Here is a 25,860-nt window from a genome sequence, read left to right on the forward strand (position 1 = left end):
GAGTGTTAGAAGATTATTTAAATAATTGTTCTTTTGTTATTTGTACTCTTTGCAAATTTATTTAAATGCATATCCATGTATATCATAAGTATATATTCACGTGCATGTCTAAATTTAATTTAGTGGCATAGATCTATCTCGGGGTATTAATCTTCCATTTGTGTACTGATTAGTGTTTTATTTTCATTTAAAAAATTGTGGAACCAGTGGCTGGGCATGGTGGCTCATGCCTGTAATCCCAGCACTTTGGGAGGCCGAGGCGGGTGGATCACCTGAGGGTCAGGAGTTTGAGACCAGCCTGGCCAACATGGTGAACCCCCGTCTCTACTAAAACTACAAAAATTGCTGGACATGGTGGTGGGTGCGTGTAATCCCAGCTACTCGGGAGGCTGAGACAGGAGAATTGCTTGAACCCTGGAGGTGGAGGTTGCAGTGAGCCGAGATTGCACCATTGCACTCCAGCCTAGGCAACAAAAGCAAAACTCTGTATCAAAAAAAAAATTAAAAAAAAAATTGTGGAACTAGTGTTTTATTTCTAAGCTTGCAGATATTGCTAGAATTCCACTTACTGTTACATCTAAATGTATGCTGATTTTTCATTAAATAATAAGCAGATCTGTAAACATTTTATTTCTAACCTCTTTCCATATTTATGAGTATAGAAAAACTGTGGTTATGAATATTTTTTACTTTTTGATAGCTTTTAAAAACTATCAGATATGTGATAATCAGATAGATTTCAAGTTTACTTACAATGTAAATTAGGAAAATTTTTATAAAGATTCTACCCAGTATTGATCAAAAGTATAAATTGTGTGTCTTTTTAAGCAGCAGTTTGGCAATGACAGTCAAATTGATACTATGTAAAAGTTTTGAAACGTTATAGCTGGCTATTGGGGTTTTTATCTATTCCAGTTCTCGAAAATTTACCAAATATAGGTTGGCTATAAAATCATAACTATCTGAGGTATCTGTCAATAAATCAAAGATTGCAGTGATTATAGCTTCTGTAACATAAATGTAATTCTAACACTAAAAAATTTCTATATGGAATATGTTTTATAGTCCTAAATTGATATTTTATATCATTTTTCAGTGAACAACTAGTTGTTTACAGAGGTCTGTGCATATGTCTTTAGTTTTTCTAACTAAAATATTAATAGTTAATTATAAAAATATGAATTATGTGGGGCTTGTCATTCTGACATTTAATACTTTAGCGTGGTGGTAATGGTGATATACTGTTTGAAATTGTTAACACGAGTTAAAATCAAAAGATAGATATGTACATATTTGTATATTGCTACATGACAAAAATGTAGAAAGAATATGATTCACATGAAAATTGTTTGGAAGGACGTGACAAAGTTTTAACAGCCCTGTATAGTGAAAGGAGTATAGAAGGACTACTTCTACTTTGTGTATCTGAAATTTTCAAAAGCTATTTCAAGATGAACATTTAAACAACAGGAAATTTTAGAGACAACCACTTTGTGCCTGTCTTCATCCTTGACATTCAACATCCTAGGAACAATGGGCTGTTGTATTCAACTTCTTATTCCCAACAGCCATTGTGAATGGTTTTTGATTGATCTCACAAAGAGCATGTGATTTAGACATTAATGCAGCGACTACCATGAAACAGAGTATTGGATTACCTAAGGAAAGAAGCAGAAGATGGAATTTGAGGTAGGTGTCAAACAGTGAAATTTCGGTTGAGAAACAGATGAGTGAAAGAAAATAGTAACTGAAACATTCATTCTATAAGGAGAGTACATTTTAATACTGGCGATGCTGTATTTGTGGGTACTGACTAGATCAAGACGTTAGAGGAGGTGTCTCTTGGGATAAGTTGGAAGTTATCCTTCATTAATTTGGTATAAACTGAAAACAGATTGCTTCCTTCTTTTTAAAGTGGTTGAGTCTCTGATGGATTTAAAGTAGGCCTTTGGGGATTTATAGATCATTCAAAATTAGCAGGGGAAAATTTTAAATATTCTCTACATCTTTCTAAAAGGTGTGGTTTAAAGTTGGTGAGAAAGTGAAATGGTTGCTGGTTGAACTTGATTTTCTCTATTCACTATGCCTGGCTATCCTAAAATTATCCTAATGGGTATGTTCAGGTGCCTGATTTGTATCTAAATGTTTCTGTATTGGATACTGTTTTTCTTAGGCAATCAGGAGGAGTGAACAATTTATTTGCAGCTAACCTGCAAATGGAATCATCAGGAACATCCCTTTCTCATGGAGTCCCTTAATTTACAAGTTAACTGCAAACATAGGTAAGAAGGTTCTGGTGCTATTTGGGGGTGAGGTTTTGGTGAGGTATTGCCTAAGCTCAGGAAAATAATACTGGAATAGGTATATATCTTGGCCACCTTGGAATTACCAAATGAGTTAGTCTTTAAAATATATTTTATCAAAGTGAAGGTATAGTTTGGTTCCCAGACCAAACTCTGAGGGTCGGGCTGCTATTTTTCATGCCCCAATAATGAGATGCAGATGAACAGGGGAGGAAAAGTTAGAGCTAGTTACAGGAAGAAGGCCTGGAAATTGTCACCACACCAACTCAAAATTACAAAGTTTTTCAGAACTTATATACCTTCTAAGCTATATGTGTAAGTGTAAGTGTGTATCTAAAGACATAAGTGATCTATAACTAAGGTCTGAGTCTTGGAGACCTTCCTCTGGAGCCTCAGTAAATTTACATTAATCTAAATGGGTCCAGGTGCTGAGGTGATTACCATTATCTTGTCTCCTACTAAATCATGGAGGTTTGGGGAGTTCCTTCAGACCCCCAATAAACTCGTTTGTGGAGGCCTGGAGAGTTTCTTCAGACCCCTAATAAAACTTGTTTAATCGTGCTTTAAGGTTCAAGAGAGGCCTAGGTAAAACTTGGTGGGCTTTCGTGACATTCCAGCCTTTGTATAACAAAATGGCTCTTTCAGCTTTTAGTATTTAACTTAACCGCTCCGTCAGTACTGCAACAGTTGTTATGGAGGCCTGCATTAGTGGGACCTGGCCTGCCACAGGTGTGCACGCACACACAGATGAGAGTACCTTTAATTAGTTTACTTATCTATGGTCAAACACGACAATGTAACTAATAAAAGAAATGACTAGGCATCTAATTACTAGAAATTATAAAATTGACAATATGTGTGTTTTCATAAATGTACAGTTTTCACAGGATGTTTTCACATACAGTTCTTTGATAAAGGGTGAAGTTCATGGAAACCACAGAAAGATGCTGATACTGTAAACTATTAAAGTCATTACTGAGATTGTAAGTTGACTTTGGTATAGGATTGATAATGGGAAGTGTTTCTAAATGTTAACATAACCTGTAATAAAGTTCAACATGAGCATTCACTTAACCTGCCACCTTAATTGTTTCATTAGAGTGGTATATATCTCATCTTACAGTGTTTCTTCTTTTTCCTTGTCAGGAGATGATAGTTCCAAGAAGGAACATTTTATCATCTTTGTTTTTGATCTCAAGAATGGTACCTACTATCAGTGAATGACCTGTTGCGCAGTGCTTTCATTGAAGTGTTCTTGATTCCCTCAGCAGTATGATTGTAAGGGCAGTTGAGTGCTAACTTGATTGGGAGAGGGGTGGTTTGGTTAGACAGGACTTGATATATTCTGTTTTTCATAAGCTTGATTTTTTTCCTGGCAGCTACTTGACATTCAGATCTGGTTGGTTATATATTGCTATGTAATAAATTATCCTGAAACGGGCATAAAACAATATTGTTATGTCCATGGATTCCGCTGGTCTGACCATGCCCAGGACAGTTTAGGAATTGTATCCTCTCCAAAGTTTCATTGTAGCTTCTGTGTTTTTAGTATAGTTACTATTTCTTTCTCATCAAATAGGCGGAACTCCTTTTGTTATTATCATTTAAATATTTAGGCATTGTTGTCGTGTATATTGTGCAGAAATGCATGTATACTGCAGGTAATAATTCTGTATGTGAACAAGTGACCTAGAGGTAAAGGAATCCAAATACAAAGACATTGTGTGGATAATGTGGGAGAGGTCAGTTTTTCACAAGACATAGGAAGGGCCGGGCGCGGTGGCTCACGCTTGTAATCCCAGCACTTTGGGAGGCCAAGGCGGGCGGATCACGAAGTCAGGAGATCGAGACCACAGTGAAACCCCATCTCTACTAAAAATACAAAAAATTAGCCGGGCGTGGTAGTGGGCTCCTGTAGTCCCAGCTACTCGGAGAGGCTGAGGCAGGAGAATAGTGTGAACCCGGGAGGCGGAGCTTGCAGTGAGCCAAGATTGCGCCACTGCACTCCAGCCTGGGCGACAGAGCGAGACTCCATCTCGTGGCGGGGGGGGGAAGACATAGGAAGGAAAGAGGCTGGGCGCAGTGACTCCTGTCTGTAATCCCAGCACGAGGCTGAGGTGGGTGGGTCGGTCACTTGAGGTCAAGAGTTCAAGAACAGCCTGACCAACATGGTGAAACCCTGTCTCTACTAAAAATACAAAATTAGCTAGGTGTGGTAGCATAATCCCAGCTACTTGGGAGGCTGAGGCAGGAGAATCGCTTGAACCCAGGAGGCGAAGATTGCAGTGAGCCAAAGTCACACGATTGCACTCCAGCCTGGGCAACAAGAGTGAAACTGCATCTCAAGAAAAACAAACGACAACAACAAAAGAAGGAAAGAGAGCTAACATCTGACCTCCTTTATTATTAGAATACTCCAAAAGGAATTTTGATCCACTTGCTCTTTCTTCATAATAGAATGAATGTTGCATGTCATTTTACAGACAAATTTTATTCTTGCTTATACAAACTTTGCTTCTAACCTTTTCCCATTTTCCCAACTGTGTCTCTCAGGTGATGACTGAAAAAGGGAAACTGTGCCACTATTTGTACCATCATCTTCACCAAAATCTAAAAATGCTTTTTATGATGTATGGAGACACTCTTCATGTTTGTTTCAGTGGACACTCCTTGCAGATGTAAAAAACTGAGAAAGCTCACTTTTGGAAAGTGACCTAAAGAGTGTCATTGAAGTGAATTTTAAGTAGGCACGATGATTGTTTTCATGGTTGCTGTTGAATCATATCTCAGGAGCTGGAATGACAGACATTATTGTACAAAGAAATCAGGATAGTGGAACTTAAAGGGCTTCATCTCAGTGCTTTCATAAGTATGAAGTGCATATATTTATAATTTTCACTAATCACAGGGTAAATATAAAATTGATTCATTAAAAATGTTTCATAAGAATTCAAAGGACTTAGAATTTTGTGAAATGTAGTATTTTTACTTAAGTGCCTTTTCTCTACTTCTGCCCCACAGCCAATTTTTATAAACCAGTTGATACATAAGTAGTTTTGGGGGGATGATATATTACTTATACATTTTCTATGTAGTAAACATGTATGTGTATGTGTGTGGGTGTGTATCTAATTACTTTGTTGGAGTGATTCCTATGGTTTGGAACTGCTGGGGCCAAGTTTGTGCAAAAATCTACATTTTTGAGTAAACTTCCCATGACTCTAGTAACTAGTTTCCACAGTATTTGAGAATTCTTCATTTCCTAAAGCTGTACAAACATCAGATAATGAATATTTGTAAGGATCGAAAATTTATAATGAAATTGCTTTCTCAGCTATTAATGTTAACTACATAATCTTCATATAGCCTTATAACTCATTTGTGCTATTCCATTTTCCTCTGTTCCTTTTATTTTCACTTCCCTTGTAATGTTAGTCTCTTTGTTCTGATTTCTGAAGAGTTCATTTATGATTAAAGATGTTAACATTTTGCCTAGAATTGCAAATATGTTTGTTCTCTTTCATTTTACTATGGTGTTTTATTTTTTGGTTATACAGAAGTTGTATATTGAAATATCTTGTTCTGTTTTATGACTTCGGAGTTTTGTGGTTTTTTAAAACATGTTTACATTAGTATCATTTATTTGTATTGCCTTCTATTTCAGCAGTTATTTTGTCATTTCTTTTTCCATTAATCATCATTCTGGTGTTAATGAATGCATTAAATATTTAAAGTACTCACTTTGACCTGTGTAGTTATATGTTAAGTTCTACCATAAAGAAAATTTCCAGGTAAAATTAGCTACATTTCTGTTAACTTGCCTTACCATTTTATTGATACTTTAATAATTACTAATTTATACTGTCTTATCTATTCCATTGAGTTCTCATTTCTCTTCTTTTTCAGAATATTCCCTGTCTATACTTGCCTTTTTTTCTATCAATTGACGCTTACAATATTTTTGCAAGTTGGAAAAAAATGCAGTATTAATTTCATTTGCAACAAAGTTAATAGATTAATTAGGAGAGAATAGATATCTTTAAAATTGAGTCTTCTATCCAACTGCAAGGTAGGTCTTTCTATTTTTAATGGAATAATAATTTGGGGATATTGCTAGTGCAGTTTTTTAAAGTATTTTTTAATACTAGGCATTTTTTAGTTATTTGTTAATTTAGTGATTTGGATTAGTCATTCAACTTACCTAATTGATACGTGAAAGCTTTTGGTATGTCTTTTCTAGTGGTCTTTACTGAATTTCTAAAATTATGACTTTTTTGAACAATTTGTCATTTTAATTATCTTGATAAAGTACATTTGTAAGTACTTCTAGGATATATGGAAGTAGAAAATACACTTGGCAATTGGACTGTTCATTGCAATCCCCTTAGGTCATGGTTGTTTTTGTTCTTATTGGTATTTTAGTAATCTTTTAGAAGAAAGATGTTTTACCAAATTTGGTGACAGGTTTAATAAAATTCCTTTTTGTATAGTTGAAAAACTTGCCCTTACAATTATTAAGGTTAAAATTAACATATTCCAAAATTGAACATTATTCCATCCCATGAATGAAGTAAATTATGTTTTAGCATATACTCCTTGATTATAGTTGTTATAATTTCATTTGGAATTTCTGAAATGATCCTAAAGAAACAGCTTTATACTTGTTCTGTTTTCAGAGGTTTTTAATGTTTTACTGGCTCTTTGAAACCATTTTGGGTATTTCTGGCACAGGCTAGAAACAAGTAATATTTTTCTTTAATTATTTTGAAATGTTGGCTTAAAAAGGTGTTGAAATAATAGCGTGTGTGTTTTTTTTTTTGTCCAAAATCAACTAAGCATTTATGCACGCATGTGTTTTTTGGAACCCTTTATTCTATTTCCTTGTTCTTTGTGTTTGTCTTTATGCCAGTATCACCCTGTTTTGATTATTGTAGCTTTGTAGTTAGCATTTTGAAATTGAGAACTGTGACTCTTCCAGCTTTGATCTTTTTCAGGTTTGTTTTGCTCATTTCAGTACTTTGAAACTCTGTATGAGTTTTAGGATTTTTTTTTTTATTTTTTGCAAAAAATGTCATGGGAAGTTTACTAGGGATTAAGTCTGTACATTGCTATGAGTAGTATTGACATAAACAATACTAACCTTTCCAGTCCATGAACATGGGATGTCTTTTTATTTATGTCATTTATTTCTTTGAGAAATGATTTGTAAATTTCATTGTACAAAAAATTTTCTTTGATCTTACTGGTTAAGTTACTTTCTAAGTATCGTATTTTTTAAATGCTATTGCAAGTGGAATTGTTCTTTGAATTTCCTTTGTGAATTGTTCATTGCTATTTTTGCATGCTGATTTTGTAGCCTGGTATTTTGTGGAATTTATTAGTTCTAAGATTTTTTTTTTATGCTCCGAAGGAAAATTTTAGCCCGTAATATTTTTTTTTTGAGACATAGTCTCACTGTTCTCCAGGCTGGAGTGCAATGGCACTATCTCCCAGGTTCAAACAATTCTCCTGCCTCAGCCTCCCGAGTAGCTGGGATTACACGTGCCTGCCACCACGCCTGGCTAATTTTTGTATTTTTAGTAGAGATGGGGTTTCATCATGTTGGCCAGGCTGGTCTCGAACTCCTGAGCTCAAGTGTCCTCCTCCCTTGGCCTCTGAAAGTGCTGCAATTACAGGCATGAGTCACTGTGCCCGGCCAGCCTATAAAATTTTAGTGGATGCCAAGAGAGATACTTTTACTTCTTTTCTGACTTGGGTGTCATTTCTTTCTTTTTGTTACTTGATTGCTGTGGCAAGGATTTGTAGTACTGTGTTGAAAAGAAGTGGCGAAAGCAGGCATCCTTGCTTTGTAACTGACACTAGAGGAAATCCTTTTAGTATTTAACCTTTGAGAATAATGTTTGTTTTGAGTTTTTCATTTATAGCTTTTACTATGGTGATGTGATTTCATTCTATTCCTAATTTGATGAATGTCGAATTTTTTATTCCTTAGTCTTTGTCTTGCTTTGTTAAGAGGGTAATGCTGGCCCCATAAAATGTGTTGGGGAGTGTTTCCTCCTTGAATTTCTTAGAAAAGTTTGAAAACGCTTGTTATTTGTTATTAAGTTTTTCTTTGATGGAAGTTTTTTTTCTTTTTTTTTTGAGACAGAGTCACACTCTGTCGCCCAGGCTGGAGTGCAGTGGCTAGATCTCAGCTTACTGCAAGCTCTGCCTCCTGGGTTCATGCCATTCTCCTGCCTCAGCCTCCCAAGTAGCTGGGTCTATAGGTGCCCACCACCACACCCGGCTAATATTTTGTATATTAAGTAGAGACGGGGTTTCACCATGTTAGCCAGGATGGTCTCGATCTCCTGACCTTGTGATCCGCCCGCCTCAGCCTCCCAAAGTGCTGGGATTATAAGCGTGAGCCACTGCGCCCGGCTGGAAGATTTTTCGTTAATAATTCAATACTGTTAATAGTTTTGTGTGTGTGGTTTTGTTTTGGTGGCCTTTAGTTTCCTAGGTTTGTAGGAATTTGTACATTTCATCTAGATTATCTAATTTGTTAACATTCACTTGCTTATGGTACTCTTACAATCTCTTAGTTCTGTAGACTTTACCTTATGTTTCTGATGGTAGCAATTTGAGTCTGCACTCTTTTTTTCTAGTCCACTCAGCTGAAGGTTTGTCAGTTTTCTTGATTTTTGTTTATGAAAAACCAAGTGGTTATTTTGTGTTCATTTTCTGTTTTATTCATCTCTGTGTCATTCTTTATGTCCTTTTCCTCTTTGTGTTTACTTTGCTTTTGTAGTTCCTTAATTTGTACAGTTGGTTGATTTGAAATTTTTTTCATGTTACATTTATAGTGTAAGATTCATAAGAAAACATGTTTTATTTTCACTTTCATTCATTCCCACATATTTTCTAATTTTTCTTATAACTTCTTGGTGTACTAGTTGTTTGTGTTTTCTCATGTCCACAAATTTGTGACTTTTCCAAGGCTTTGCTTCTGTTACTGATTTCTAAATTCATTGTCTTTCTGTGGTCAGAGAAGAGGCTTTTTCTGTCTTTTCAAAATTTATTGAGACTGAATTTTTGAATTAACTACACTTGTTGTGAAAAATATCTCATGCACTTGAAGGGGAGTGTGCATTTTGTTGTTCGGAGATTGTTGTGTGCATATCTGTTAGATATAATTGATTTATTGTGATGTTACACACTTCTATTTTCTCTTTTTTTGTGGGGTGGGGGGTGAGACAGAGTCTCTATCCCCCAGACTGGAGTGCAGTGGCGTGATCTTGGCTCACTGCAACCTCTGCCTCCCAGGTTCAAGCGATTCTCCTGCCTCAGCCTCCCAAGTAGCTGGGATTACAGGCACCTGCCACCACACCCGGTTAATTTTTGTATTTTTAGTAGAGACAGGGTTTTGCCTTGTTGGCCAGGCTGGTCTCAAACTCCTGACCTTGTGATCCACCTGCCTCGGCCTCCCAAAGTGCTGGGATTACAGGCATGAACCACCACACCTGGCCCACACCTCTATTTTCCTACTTGTTTTCTGGTTATTCTACCCATCATTGAGAGTAGGTTCTTGAAGTCTCCATTTCTTAGTGAGGAAATGTCTACTTCTCCCTTCTTTTATGTCAATTTTTGTTTCATATATTTTGATGGTTTATTAGGATCATAAATGTTGATCATCCTTATACATTAATAAAAATTACAACATAATGTACATTTTTGTTGTAATATTTTGGATTAAAAGTCTGTTTTGTCTGACTTTAGCAGTCTACAAAATAACTGCTTCTGTAACACCTTCACTCCTACCCCTTTCAGTTGATATTACAAAATTATACGTTTAACATATTGTGTATCTATATATATATATATTTATTTGAGATGGAGTCTTGCTCTGTCACCTAGGCTGGAGTGCAGTGGTGTGATCTCGGCTCACTGCAAGATCCGCCTCCAGGGTTCACGCCATTCTCCTGCCTCAGCCTCCTGAGTAGCTGGGACTACAGGTGCCCTCCACCATGCCTGGCTAATTTTTTTGTATTTTTAGTAGAGACGGGGTTTCACCGTGTTAGCCAGGATGGTCTCGATCTCCTGATCTCGTGATCCGCCTGCCTCAGCCTCCCAAAGTGCTGGGATTACAGGCTTGAGCCACCATACCCAGCCCAAAATATATTTTTTTAAATTTATTTTTTGTTAAATTTTTTAGAAGTTAACTTGTAGAGTTATAATCAAAGTTACAATAATATTTACTGGTTTTTAGCCTAAAGCGTGGTTTTATAATTGATCAATTTCAAGTCATGTAGAATCTAAAAAAAGGCAACAGGCTGGGCATAGTAGCTCACGCCTGTAATACCCAGCACTTTGGGAGGCTAAGGAAGGAGGATTACTTGAGACCAGGAGTTTGAGACCAGCCTGTGCAACATAGCAAGAGGCTGTCTCTACATAACAAATTTTAACAACAAAAAATAGCTGGGTATGGTGACATATTCCTGTAGTCCAGATACTCAGGAAGCTGAGATGCAAGGATGTCTTGATCCCTGGAGGTTGAGGCTACAATGAACCATGATGATGCCACTACATTTTAACCTGTGCAACAGAATCAGAGCCTGTTTCATAATGAAAAACAAGTGGAGGGACAGTACACCATTATTAACCTCTCATAATTGCTCAACTATTTACCTTTAACCACATCTTTATTTCTTTATAGGGCTTCCATTTACTGTTTATTTCAACCTTCAGGAGTCTTTTCAGTGTTTCTGTTTGGTGGGGGAGCAGATCTAATGTTAACAAACTCCTGTTGTTTGTACATCTGGGAACGTATCAATTTCTCCCTTACTTTTTAATTAACAGTTTTGTTGGATATTAGATTCTTAGTTGAGTAGTTTGGTTTTGTTTTGTTTTTTAGCACTTTGAATGTGTCAGTCCACTACTTTCTGGCCTTAGGAGAAATTAACTGATAATCCCTGTTATATGATATCATTTTTCTATTGTTGCTTTTAGAATTCTTTCTCTTTTGCTCTTCATAGTTGAAAGATAATGTGTCTCATTGTGGGTCTTTGAGTTCATCTTGCTTGGAGTTTGTTGAGGTTCTTAGATGTTAGTATTCATGTCTTTCATCAAATTTGAGAAGTTTACATCTAGAATTTCTTCAGATATTCTTTCTATTGCATGCTTTCTCTTTTCTGAGAATCCTGCATTGTTTGTATTGGTTAGCTTGGGTGGTGGACCGAAAGTTGTTTAGACTCTTACCTTTCTTCAATATTTTTTCTTTTTGTTCCTCAGAATTGATAAAATTCTGAAGTTTGCTGATCTTTTCTGCTGCCTGCTGAGATAATGCATTTGAGTCCCTCTATAAAATTTTTCATTTCAGTTAATTGAGTGTTTCATGTTCCAGAATTTCATTTGGGGTTCCTTTTTGAACTTTTTTTTATTTTTGATTATTGATCCTTCCATTTTGCTCATGCATCATTTTCTTAACCTTCTCCATCACTTCCTTTAGTTCTTTGAGCAACTTTAAGACAGTTGTTTTAAAAGCTGCTTACCTGTCTTACCATCTTTGAGATTCAAGTGGTAAACTGATGAGAGCACAGCCTCTCACTGTTTGTATAACAGAGTGGTGTGTTTTGTTTTTTGTTTATGCCTACCCTCACTACTTCTGCAAGCTGTATGTAAGTTGTCCCAGAAATGAGTACAGCTACCTTCCGTAAGGCTGTAGGAGTTAGGGATAGGTAATTTGTACTTTGCTAAGAGTTGATGTTGAGTGAAATTAACTTCAATGAACCTGAATTTAGAGGTTAATGCAATCCTCCAGAGTTCCAAACCAGTTATATCATACTGATTATTCTGGTGTATTTATCATCTCAAGGGGAGAAAGAGTTCTGGTGCATCCTGCCCATACTCCCAGAATCCTCAGCTCACCAGTTTTTTTGTTTCGTTTTGTTTTGTTTGGATACAATTTCTCATTCTGTCTCCCAGGCTGTAGTGCAGTGGCACTATCATAGCTCACTGCAGCCTCGACTTTTTGGGCCCAAGGGACCCTCTTGCCTCAGCCTTCTGAGTAGCTGGGACTGTGGACATACCCGAATAATGTTTCTTTTTTAAAGAGATGGGGTCTTACTACATTGCATAGCCTCATCTCAGACTCCTGGACTCAGGCAGTCCCCCAGTCTCAGCCTCACAACGTCCTGGGATTCTAGGCGTGAGTCACTGTGCCCAGCTTGTTTTACAGTAGTCAGATGAATCTGCCCATTTATACTTTCTGATTATCAATAAAAGTTGTGTTCTATAATTTTGTTACTTTTCAGTTGTGATAGTTTATGCATCACATAAAATTTGCCATATTAACCAGATTTAATTGTACTACTCATTAGCATTAAATGCACTCACAGTGTTGTGTAACTATCACCATTTTCAAAACTTTTGTCATCTTAATTGGAAACTCTATACCTGTTACTCTAATCCCTGGTCCCTTGTCTCCCCAATCATGTTTTCTACATTTGATTTTGCCTATTGTAGGTATTTCTTACAAGTTGAATCACATAGTATGTGTTTATTGGTTCCTGGCCTATTTCACCTAATGCTTTCAAGTTTCATGTAATACATGAGAAATTCATTTCTTATTATGACTGAGTAAATCCATTTTATGTATGTATATGTGTGTGTAATATATGTGTATATATGAGTGTGTGTGTCTACACATATAACAGCACAGTTTTTATCCATCTGCTAATGGATAGAATTTTAAATCTATTCCTCTGCTAATGGACATTTTGTATGCCAGTGCTCACCAAAACATTCACAGTGTCCATTAAGAGATGAATATATTTAAAAATATGCCCATTAATATTTGAGCATTGGCATACAAATATCTGAGTTCATGTCTTCATATCTGATTATGTATATAGGGGAATGAAATTGCCGAGTTATTTGGTAATTTAATGAACTCACTTTTTGAGGAAATATTTGTTATTTATTATGAGAAATTGAAGTCACCAAAAATGAGAACTGAATAATGAACCTTCTGATATCTAGCAACTAGAGTTAATAACTATCAACATTTTGCCATATTTTGAAAATTGCAGTTACCATGGTGATTTAATCCTGAACAGGTTTATATTTTTATGTATCAATTTTTAAAATAATCGCAATATCCTATCTCTACCTAGTAAAATTTACTAAAATCCCTATGTGTCTTCTAAACACACAAAGAAAACAATCCTCATTTAAATTTCTCAAGGTTGTGCATGGTGTCTCAAGCCTGCAGTCATAGCATTTTTGGAGGCCAAGTCATTTTGCTTGAGCCCAGGAGTTCCAGATGAGCATAGGCAAATAGTGAAACCTGTCTTCACAGAAAAAAAAAAAAATTAGGTATGGTGGCATGCACTTGTGAACCCAATTATTTCAGAAGCTGAAGCAGGAGGATCACTTAAGCAGTGGGCTACAATCACAACACTGAACTCCAGGCTGGATGACAGAGTGAAACATTGGCTCAAAAAAATAAAAAATTCTCAGTTGTGCTAATGATACAACAGTTTTTTGAGCAAATCTGGATCCAAGTGAGTAATTCACTTTTATCTAGGCTATTTTTATGTTAGTCTTGACTATATTAATTTATTTTCAATCTTAAATCTCTTTTAATTAAGGTATGAAAGTCGACCCTTTTTTGGTTCTATATTTAAGTAATTTTTAAAAAAATATTGAATTAAAAAAATTATTTAGAAATAACTTTCATATTCTACTGGATTTCTTATTTGCTGGTTTTTTTGGGGGGATTGATTCTACCCTTTAGTATTCTGAATGAATTTTAGTGAGCTACTGTGGTCCAAAATATATATTGTATGTACACCATACATAGTCTGAATTCTTGTTTAACAAAGTACAGTCCATATTTGTAAGGGGTACTTGGAAAGGTATATTAGGTGTCTTACCTTACATGTGTAGATCTTCATAAGTAATAGTTGGCAAGGTCTACTATAAACTTGTTACATATTTCTATATTCGTTATTATATTAGAGACCTTTTTAGTCTTTGATGTTATTTTTCCCATTAATTTGATGTCCTGACCTGGTCATGCTTTCAGTTTTTCATGAGATCATGCTAACGAAATTTCTTAAAAGTTTTGCAAATACCATCTGATAACGTACTTTGATTTTTTGAAAAAAAGCCATCTCTTACCCAGTAAATATCAACTAATTGCTGGTTTTCTTTTGTAATTTCTTCTCAATATATTTTATATTAAGGTTTGGAGATACCAGTCCTTTTAAGCATAATCCTCATGCTATCTGGTAAAAATTATTAACAACTAAAAATTACTTAATGTATATTACAAAGAAGATAGTACCATCTATGAAATATTTTTGATAAATCTTATTCCACTCTGTCTTACGTATGTTTAAATGAGCACCAGAAGAATTATGCATTACATTTCATTTGATTGGTTAATCTTTGAGCTCTTGGTTTTTAACATTTGTTTCTTGCTGTTTTCTCTTTGAGGAAATGAGTTATTTGCCATATAAAACTTCTACATTTCTACATTGTACCCATGGTAGGATGCCACCCCTGTGGTCATGTTTAATAGTTTTTTCTCAGTGTTTCAGTGTTTAATATTTTCTATCATTTTTTTCAAAAAATATTAAACATTGAGACATTTTTCTCAATGTATTCTCAAGATCTGATTTTCTTATCTGACTAGTTTTATTAAATCATTAATTGAGCCATTATATGAACAGCTTTTGTAAAACAACACTAATTTATCATATCATATTTTCATATATATTTTGTGATATTGAGAATCGCTAAGTATTTTATCACCTGCTTTTTACAAAAACACAATAGTCTCTCATTTCACTGGTAGATATACATTTGCTCTAAATGTCAGTAAATTTACTCTGAATGATAAGTTCTTCATTTAAATAGGAACTTAATGAACTTTTTTGGGATTTCAGTTCAAAAGGAAAGATAAATAAATGTTTATTTCCCTTATCTTACCATTTATGTAATAATGAATTGATGTGCAAGTAATCTTCAAAGGTGACTAGTTTAAATTCATGTTCTTTATTCAGAAGACAGCATTTTCAGGAGATATGAATATTTGAAGTTATATTTTAAAGATGATAATGCTAATAGCATAATTAAAAAACAGTTTATGTATGTAAACACATGGTAGAATAAAACAGGTAATATATATTTGTAATTATTTTTCTATTTCATGTTTATTCAAATGTATGTACAATCTCTATAGCTTGTAGTTTGGCTATGTTATCCTTTATAAAATTTATTTATCTGAGACAGGGTCTCACTCTGTTGCCCAGGCTGGAGTGCAGAGGCATGATCTCAGCTCACAGCCTCTACCTCCCAGGTTCAAGTGATTCTCCTGCCTCAGCCTCCCAAGTAGCTGGGACTACAGGCATGCACCACCACACCTGACTAATGTTTATGTATATATTTTTTAGTAGGGTCAGGTTTTCACCATATTGGCCAGGCTGGTCTTGAAGTCCTGAGCTCAAGTGATTCACCTTCCTTGACCTCTCAAACTACTGGAATTATAGGCATGAGCCTCCACACCTGGCCATAACATTTATTTTTTATTTTACTTTGTTTTTTATATTTTATTTTTGAGGTGGAGTTTTGCTCTTGCTTGTTGCACAGGCTGGAGTGCAATGGCACGATCTCGCGTCACCACAGCCTCCAGCTTCTGGTTTCAAGCGATTCTCCTGCCCAGCCTCCGAAGTAGCTGGGATTACTACAGACATGTGCCAACACGCCCAGATAATTTTTTTATTTTTAGTAGAGTTGGAGTTTCTCCATGTTGGTCAGGCTAGTCTCAAACTCCTGACCTCAGGTGATTCGCCCGCCTCAGCCTCCCAAAGTGCTAGGATTACAGGCGTGAGCTGCCGCACCCAGCCCATAAAATTTATTTTTATCCCAGTTGTGTGTATTTACTTATGTATTTATATTTATTTATTTATTTGAGATGGAGTCTGACTCTCTTCCTCAGACTGGAATGCAGTGGCACAATCTTGGCTCACTGTAGCCTCTGACACCAGGGTTCAAGCCATCCTCCCACCTCAGCCTCCCAAGTAGCTGGGATTTTAAGCATGTACTACCATGCCCAGCTAATTTTTTATATTCTTAGTAGAGACAGGGTTTCACCATGTAGGCCAGGCTGGTCTTGAACTCCTGACCTCAGGTGATCCACCTGCCTCGGCCTTCCAAAGTGCTAGGATTATAGAGGCGTGAGCCTCTATAAGGAATATGATTTGAAGGGGAAGAGGGGATATGAGTTTGAGGTAAATGTTTTCCTATTTAAATATTGAAATATAAAAGGCTACTCAGTTTCCATTCAAGTAACATTTGAAAGCTTTTTATTTCATAATACTTTTTTGTGTACAAACCATTACTGTTTGTATTTGTGTAGGTAAAAAGTATTACGAAATTATGTAATTACAGTATTTTCTTCACTCTGACAAAAAAAGAAAAATAATTATAACTCGGGTATCTAATGATTGAACATTTAGTAATTCTTCCCTGATTGTAAAAGTAGCACATTTATATTTTGGAAAATAGAACAGCATGTATCGGAATAGAGTAAAATAAACATACAGAAATTCCATCACCTCCCTTCCCCTCTCCTCCAAGAAAAAGTGGCTTACGCCTGTAATCCAAGTTCTTAGGGAGCCAGAGGCAGGAGGATAGCTTGAGCCCAGGAGTTCGGGACTTGCCTGGGCAATATAGTGAGACCCTGTTCTCCGCTCCCCCCAAAAAAGAAAAAAGTAATTCCATATTTTACAGGTTTAGTGTTGACTTCGTAAAAGATGAAAGGGCAGGTTATCAGAGTATCCCATTATAGTGATTATAGTGCTCAGATTCTAGCTCCATACCTATTAGAACACATTCCCAATTGTCAGCTTAAACTATATTTTATATATGTGTTGTTTGTCTGCTTTGTATTAAAGGCAAAAGCGCATTATCAATTAGTTGTATGTTTTAAAGAGTTGACTGCAACATCCATCATAAGACCTATCTAAAGAGGAATACATGATGTCTTAGTACAAAGGAGTAGAGATACAATGAATGTAATTATTTTCATGTTTCTTAAGAGGGAATGCATAGCAATTGACGGTAAAAATACATACAAATCAAGTAAAGAAACCAGTATATTTTTAGTCATTATGTCACTTTGAACAACAATTTGTTTAATCATTTTGCAATAACTGGTTGCTTGGAACTGCCTTATTTTTTGTATTCAATATATTTATGGGAGTGTATACATATTCCAGGGTCTTCTAGTTCCTCAGGGAATATCTGGATGGTATAGAAGAATTTTGTTCTTTATTATGAGTCAATTTATAATTTCATCTTTTTTAAAAAGGCATTTTTCCTACAGCTAGACATTTTGATTGTCACTTTTGTTGTGAGAAAAAAATTATGAAGACGTTGTAAAGATTGGGAATGAGGAAGGTGACTTGATCGGGTATCACAGACTTACAAAATCTTGTATGTAATTAGAGTTATGTTAACTGCACATTTATAAGCAAAGTAATGTCATGGAATAGAAGACTTGTAAGTTGACATGAGAAACAGAAAGTGTATTAAAGTTATCTGCAATCATGGGGGCAGATTGTTAGCCAAATGGATAAGGAATTAGATTCATCTCTCATGGTATGTAGCATGAAGAATTTAAAATGAATCAGAGGTTTAAATTAACTGCAGAAATTATAGAGTTTCAGAAAACAAATGAATTTCTCTCCAATTTTGAGGAAATTACTGATGATACACATTGTAGAAGCAACAAGAAACACAAAGATTGATAGTAAAAATGAAATTACAAAGTTGAAAAAGTTAGTTGTGACATCACATAAAAAGAGTGAAACCCTTGGTATGTGTAAGATATAATCGGGGAAAAATACCAGTTGAAAGGAAAAGTGACTTGAGCACATAGTTCACTGAAAAAAATACACAAAGTGCTCTTAGTCATATAAAAGGATTCTTGGATTTGCTCATAATGACAATTGAAAATACAACTAAGATATAATTAGTTTCTCTACTATTAGACTAGCAAAAGTCCAGAAGTTTGACAACATTTTTTTTGGCAACATGTTGGGAATTATGGGAAATCATACGTTGCTTCTGGGCATGTAAAATGTAAACCATATCGGTAGGAATTTTTTGGTAAATTTATATCTGTGGCAAATACATAGTTCATCTCCTAGTAATATGTAGCAGTAAGAAGGATTGATGGATGTTTGTATACTACTATGTGATAATGTCTTGGATATAATGTAGAAATAGGGGAGAAGTAGGCTACAGGAAGTAAAAATGGCAATATGGTGCTTAGGGTGCATTCATCACCATAACAGATAACCATGTTTATGGTGTCCTGCGCGGTAACTGAAATTGTACCGGGCTTTCAACAGAATTTTGTCAAAATGGGACGCTGCATGAGCTAACGAATTGTGAAATAAATAGATTTTTATTGTGGAATAATAAGTAACACAAAGAAGGGGGTTTTGCAGTATCTTGGAAGAACAGACATTCTTGATAAAGTTCCTTTAGTATGAAGATAGCATTTTTAAATACTTGGAGTAGTGAGTGAAGAAGCTTTCTCTATGAGAGCAGGGTCAGTTCCCAAATAAATCCCAGCCTCCTCTCGTCTGTTAATTTCTTCGGAAGGATTTGAGGTAGCTTTTGAAGTATTTGGTCAAAGTTGCAAACTCCTCGGGAGGAAGCCAGGCGTAGTACCTCACGCCTGTAATCCCAGCACTTTGGGAGGCTGAGGCAGGAGGATCACGTGAGGTCAGGAGGTCAAGACTAGCCTGGCCAACATGGCGAAACCCTGTCTCTATTAAAAATATAAAAATTAGGTGAGTATGGTGATGCACGCCTGTAATCCTAGCTACTTGGGAGGCTTGAGGCAGGAGAATCACTTGAACCCAGAAGGCAGAGGTTGCAGTGAGACGAGATCGTGCCACTGCACTCCAGCCTGGGTGACAAAACAAGACTCCTTCTGAAAAAAAAAAAAAAAAAAAAAAAAAGAAAAAAAAGAAACTGAGATTCTGCTTAACAATTGTAAAGTCAGAAGGTATGAAGATTAGTTGAAGTTAGACCTGTGGACAGGCTGATTGGATCTTCAGTAGTATGAGAAAGTTTAGTTAAGCCAGGGTACTACGTAAAACTCCAAGCTGTACAGAGCTCTGCCTGGCCAGCTGGTCAGCACCTGGGTAATGAGGAATTGATAAATGGTAAATTGCTTCATTGAATGACTGGATTAATACTAGAATGAACGGATAAATGAACAGATAGGAATGGGTATATAAATGCGTATAAGATCAGGAATATTAATGGAGTCGCAAGTAGATGATGTGTAAATGGGACTATATGTGTGGATTGATGGACGGATGGATCCCAAAATGCATTTTTGATGGAATTAGAGAACAAGAATAAATATAATAGGAAGTACGGTATGCATGTAAGCATGTTTGTGTGTGTATGTGTATATAGGTTGGTGCAAGAGTGGAAGGGTAGTAAGGACAAAAACTTTGGACAGCTATATTGACAATGCAAAATAAAATGGATATATGAATGTATGAATTTGATGGATATGTGCTTGAAAGAATGTATGGATAGGTCAGTTTAGGAAAGGATAATTAACAAATCTCAGTAATGATTGTAATGTGATTCTCACAGTAACTGTTCAACAGTGACTGTTAAGGATGCTGTGTGCTCATGGCAGTAACTCATGGTCAGATGTCATTAAGACAGTAATACTTCTTATTGCTTTTATGACAGCATAAGGTTTTATTTTTCACTGTGGCTTTGTTAGAGTTATGGAAAATCATCCATTGTCTCTTAAATATGTAATGATAAATTGGGTAAAGGAATTGTGTAAATCACATGGTTTTCCAAAACTATATGAGATTTAGGAGCTGTATTTTATGTTTTCTCAAGGAAAGGATGAAAAGGACACATTAAACACTGATAGCGTCTACTGTAGGATACCTTTCTGGTCTCACAAACTAGGTATACATTCTACTTAAATGAAAACTTTATCCCCTTCAGAGTGGGAACCAACAAAAACCTCATCCAGGTAAAAATCCAGCGTCTCAGTGATGCTATCTCCCTATTGTGAGGTAATTCGCAGTAATCTGTACCTCATGTCTCAGTGTACCTACTGTTGGCCCAGAGATAGGTGAAACTTAAAGATAATTGTACCTTGGCTGCATGCAGTGGATCATACCTGTAATCCCAGCACTTTGGGAAGCTGAGGCGGGCAGATCACGCGGTCAGGAGTTAAAGACCAGCCTGGCTAATATGGTGAAACCCTGTCTCTACTAAAAATACACCACACCCTGGTGTGGTGGTGTGCGCCTGTAATCCCAGCTACTCAGGACGCTGAGGCAGGAGAATCGCTTGAACCTGGGAGGCAGAGGTTGCAGTGAGCTGAGATCGTGCCATTGCACTCCAGTCTGGGCAATAGGATGAGACTCCATCTCAAAAAATAATTGAACCTTATTTCCTTTTGTACAGTGTACAATGAGCAGAGTCAGTTCAACCATAATACAACTCCAAACTCTAAGGTGTCAAATGTGATAGAAATCACTTTTCCATTGAAATTTTGAAATCCCTCTGAAAATATATTGTGAAGACTCCCTATACTATGCTAGAGAATGTTTTACTAGGTCCTGGAAGATGCTCACTTTTTCCTTGTTTTCCTTGGCTGTAGCTTTTGCCTCTGGCACACTTTCCCAATCCCCTTACCCTACTTAATTATTTTTAAGATAGGCATTGTGGAAGATGTTTGTTCATATTTTAAGTCTTAATCATGGGCTTCTGGTTTCTTTGGAAGTAAAAGTGACCCATTAAAAATGTAAAATGTGTTATGTGCATCATGGGCACAGGAGTTTTGTGGCCTGTATGTGATTCTACCTTATATCTTACCCGTGGTGATCGTAGAACCATGTGTTGATGTGTAATTTCCAAAAGAGGTGAATGCCCTTGGAACAATAATCTGTCATATGGAGCAAAGCTTCCCTGAGAGCCGTCATAACAGACCCACAGGAATATTTTCATTAGTGAGAAGTAGATGTGTTCAGCCAGTAAAATTTTGAAGTGGCCATGACTTCAATCTGAGTACAGAGGGAAAATCACACACAATAATTCAGTGATTGGTGGATAGGTGCGTTCAAGTAGGCAGGGTTGGATTGGTGGTTTCAAGCTTGGTAGTAGTAGTAGACAGGCAGACATGTGAGTTGATGGAAGGATGCAAGAATGGTTACTGAAATTTTCTTTGTATTATATGGTTATGTGGGTTTAATAACTAGTCATTGAAATTATGTGGGATTAGATATTTAAAGCCCAGAAAGATGAATATAATAGTTGTCTAATATAATTTGAGATATAATAATGGATGCACACAAAATTTGGTGTACTGAATAATGTAAGAAGTAGATGGAAAGTAGAATATGAGCAAATGGCTGGATGCAAGAATGGAGAATGCAAGTTTTAAAAACCTGTTGTGTGTACGTATGGTTATATGCACAGTGGAATCATTTAGTGAAGGTGCAGATGGCTATATGCCTAGGTGTTAGCATTGGATGGATCAAAAATAGAATGCTGTATGGATGGATCTTTAGATTGATGAATACAAGTATGGCTATCTAAAATCTTGGATAAATGTAGGGATCAGGGTACGGATACATTGGTTGCATGGGTGATAGCTGCATGTTCGATGGCTTTAGAGTGGCTTAATGGACTGATAGATGGGTTGATTCACAAGGTGATGGTACGGGAATTTGATGACTGAGAATGGGCTAATGCAATAATAAAGTCATATATGTAAAGTTGACTGGAAAGATGGACATTTGAAAGCCAATGGTATATTTTCATGGGCAGATTCATTATGAAATTATAAAAGTTTTGTTTTTGCATTCTCAACATGATGTATTAGCAAATAAGCAAAAACTAACTGCATGGGTTCACAAGTTTAATCAAAATGATCTTTCAATATTTTAATGATTTGGGGACTTCAGGAGGTTGAGGAATGAGAGAACTTCACCTTCTGTATATTAACTGGTCATATGTCACAATTTTCCCATATTTTTCACAGTTATAGTTGAGGTGGTACCAGTTTAAGAAGTGAGAACTTCTTCACTGACTGAAATTTGCGTATCAATCCAAATCATTGTGCTTGTTTACTATTTTTGTAGACGTCATTCTTCAAAAGTGCTGGTAAGAATCAGTAACCCTGCTGTACTGTTTATTTTTGACCAGTTTGATATTGAATCTAATTTGTAATATTTTAAAATCCAAAACCGTACATGAATTCTATAAAACACAAAGTTGTGAATTTGTGGAGTGATTATCAGTTAGGTGAAATAAAAAAGATAAAAGGGCTCCTTAAATTTTGACACAGTTTTGATACGTAGTTTATGCAGGTTTTGATTTACCACTCTTATCTACTCTCACCGTAGTGTGTGATGTCATCTGGACTGAGACTATATAACTTTTTATCTGTATACTCAGTAAATTTTATATTACTTCAGTAAATTTTACTGAATGAATATTTTGGAATAAATTCATCAGCTACAAGGAGATAAGAAGGAAGTCTGGCAGCCTGTGGAAAATAAAGAAAATAGATAGGCTATTAAAAGATGTCAGAGAGCAAAGTCATTAGGAATTAGAATTTACCGTAAATAGTATGGGTTATAATGAGATCAGCAGGTTTAATTTTAGTTCCAAGTGCATGATTTAGGATATCATCAGTAAGTAGGTAAGGTGAGCAGATAGGAGTTAAGGAGTATTTCAACATTGAAGTGGTAAAAGTAGGGTCTTAACACCCTTTCATTTGATGAGTGAATGAAAAATCTTCAGATATTTTCCAACATTCCTGTTTTTTTTTTTTTCTTCACAAGCATCTTTCATAGTCAAGGAGGACAAAGACATCTTTCCTGCAGGTAAAATCATTAAGGACTATATTGTGACTTTGAAGCTGTTCTATTTGCTATGTTGCTGATACATTAGATTCTTATTTGAGTTATTTGAAATTAAATTTCTTTTCTCATATATCCTATTTTGTGGTTATGTGATTATTTTGAGTTGATATTTTAATCAAGGACTTTATAGTTAACTCTTGTTAATAACCAACATTTAATGAAATCAGGCATTTTCTTGACTTTAGTACCACTAGAAGTTGCACAAGAAGCATACAGGGTAGCAAGGAGAATTGATGGGTGGATACTGGGTTTTAGTTTGTGGAAAGATCTTAATGGAATACTATGGAATACACAGAGTATCTTATTAGTATTTCCTTATATTGTGTCTTTTAAAAAAATTCTTAACCCCTGAACTGGTGTATAAATTAGAATGAAGAAACTACACAGGAAATGCTGGTTCAAAGAATAAATAGGTGGTTGGTTGGCATGAAAATAATTTGGAATAGGAGATAGGTATTCAAATCACAAAAAAATGTGTAGAGAAACGAAGGAAAATGGCAGCTTTATCATTTGCATACAGTACGTATACCCGGTTTTTGTAGGTTTTGGGTTATTCCACGTCAGATTGTAGGAGTTTGGTTTTATGGAGTATTACTTGACTTGAAGATGATATATTTCTGTCACCAGGCATGGCTGTGTCATAACCTGTTGTTTATTTCCATTTGCAATCTCTTCTTCTGTATTCTCTCAGGTGGTGACCATGTGGATAATAGGATTATAGACAAATGGTGGTTCCATCTACAGCATCACCAAAATGCTGTTGTTATTGCTTCTTTCTGGGATCTTCTTGCATCTTTGCTTCTCAAGGGGCACAACTTTTATAGAAGTATGTCCAGGAATAGAAGTGACCTGCTTTTTCGCAAGTAATTGCCTGGAATGTTTTTATGTACTTCTGTGCACTCTCAATACATTTCATGCTTCCCCCTATTTTTGTATATTAACTCATTGTATTTCTTAAATTTATATTTTACTTTATGAATGAACGTGAGATTTGTGTATGGCAAATATAATTAATTCAACCCCATGGACATGTTAGTCACTCTCAGATGATGGTAAGTCTTTCTCAGAAGCAGAGGGCCTTGGTGTGCCAGTGATTTTTTTTTCCTATGTGTAAGATACTTTTTTTCCTCATTTGAATCAGGAGCCCACGGTTTTTAGACAAGTCTCAAATGAAATCTTAAGCATTTATATTATCTGGACTAGACCTTCTGTGTAGTATCTTTTTTGTTAGACCTAGTATATCTCACTGCAGATCAGGATCTGAGATAGACTATAGTTCACCTCTTTCCAAGTACACAAACTTGGATGACATGACAACTGAATGTGTAAGGGAGAGCGAGACCCTTGCACTGCCATTTGAGCCATTGTGATCTCATCTTGTAGAACATGTTGTACAATCGTTTTCTTGGTATCATTAGTGTTCTTTGGGGCTGGAATAAAAATCTCAGTGTACCAAACAGATTTCCCCTTTATCCACATTACCCTGGTTTTCCTTTGTTTTCTGTTTAACCTAAATGGGCTTAATATAAAATAGTGTTTATTTGGTGTTTTAATTGTCTACTTCTATAACATAAGCTGCACTGTCCACTGGGGAACTGCTCACCATATTGCCCAACCTATCTTGATAGGTTTATACATTGGAGGCATTCAGTAATATTACCTCTCTAGACCAGTGTTAGCAATAACAAACAATTGCTAGAATTTTAGGACTATATAATCAATCCCTTTGATGTCAGTTAATCCTACCAACACAAGATTAAAGGTTTAAAATTCTCATATGTGTACAGCCATTAGTGTCTCCTTTCATACTATATTATTTTGTTCATTGGCAGGTAGATTTTTAGGTAGAACTTGTGTTCCTTTTTGCAATACTCATTTATTTTACCTGGACAGAAGATGCTCTTCTGTCTCTTCTCCAAAGTTAATTTATCTCATACTATTTCTTGTGTTAATATTTTCCAAGTTGAGGATGCTATTCTGGTTATAAGAAGATCAGTGTCCTAATCACACACTTTACATTATATGAAACATCATACAGAGTTTTGTAGTCTGTATAACAATATACAGAGGTCAGCAAAATTTGTAAAAGAGCAGACTATATGGTCCATACTGTTGTAACTACTCAACATTGCCATTATATGTGAAATCAGCTATAACCAATTCATAAACAAATGAATATGGCCGTGTTCTAGTAAAACTTATTTACAAAAACGTGTTAGGCCAGATTTGGACCACAGGCTGTAGATTTCTGACCTCTGGCTTACAGCAGAAGTTTATTATGATCCTGGGGAAGGTGGATATACATGGAAAGCAGAAGCGAGAAAATGTATTCCATCCCATGTCATTTTCCTGAACCTTCAACGTAGGAAGTTAAACTAAAATATGGGGCAGAATCTGCTTTAAGCCTTTGAATTCTTGGCTCTTAAAGCCAGGTTGAGGGTTGTGTGTTTTTATTCTTTTATATCTCCTTTTCACTTAGGCTTGGCAACTAGTTCATTGAAACAGAGCCAACAAGAATGAGTGAGTCACTCAGTGACATGAAGCAAGCTGTGGTCATTTATCTACTATCTTCCGTTGCT

General features: G+C 35.9%; 2 long non-coding RNA genes across 4 annotated transcripts; both read left to right on the plus strand.

Annotated features, from left to right (window-relative positions):
- Positions 1 to 351: 351 nt before the first annotated feature.
- LOC101179156 lies at positions 352 to 24,762 on the plus strand. 3 transcript variants are annotated; one of them, XR_004030491.1, is made up of 8 exons: positions 352 to 1,689; positions 2,174 to 2,282; positions 3,450 to 3,581; positions 4,857 to 6,094; positions 6,210 to 6,372; positions 22,396 to 22,517; positions 23,201 to 23,242; positions 23,973 to 24,762. It is a non-coding gene; the product is annotated as an uncharacterized LOC101179156 (long non-coding RNA). The 3 variants fall into 3 exon arrangements; XR_004030490.1 differs by having other exon boundaries at positions 4,857 to 5,212; XR_004030489.1 differs by having other exon boundaries at positions 4,857 to 6,372.
- On the plus strand, positions 13,943 to 19,093 carry LOC115835501. Its single transcript, XR_004030488.1, has 2 exons — positions 13,943 to 14,932; positions 17,103 to 19,093. It is a non-coding gene; the product is annotated as an uncharacterized LOC115835501 (long non-coding RNA).
- Positions 24,763 to 25,860: the final 1,098 nt, after the last annotated feature.

The sequence above is a fragment of the Nomascus leucogenys genome, chromosome 6 (genome assembly GCF_006542625.1).
Source record: "Nomascus leucogenys isolate Asia chromosome 6, Asia_NLE_v1, whole genome shotgun sequence".
In the NCBI taxonomy this organism is placed as follows: Eukaryota; Metazoa; Chordata; class Mammalia; order Primates; family Hylobatidae; genus Nomascus; species Nomascus leucogenys.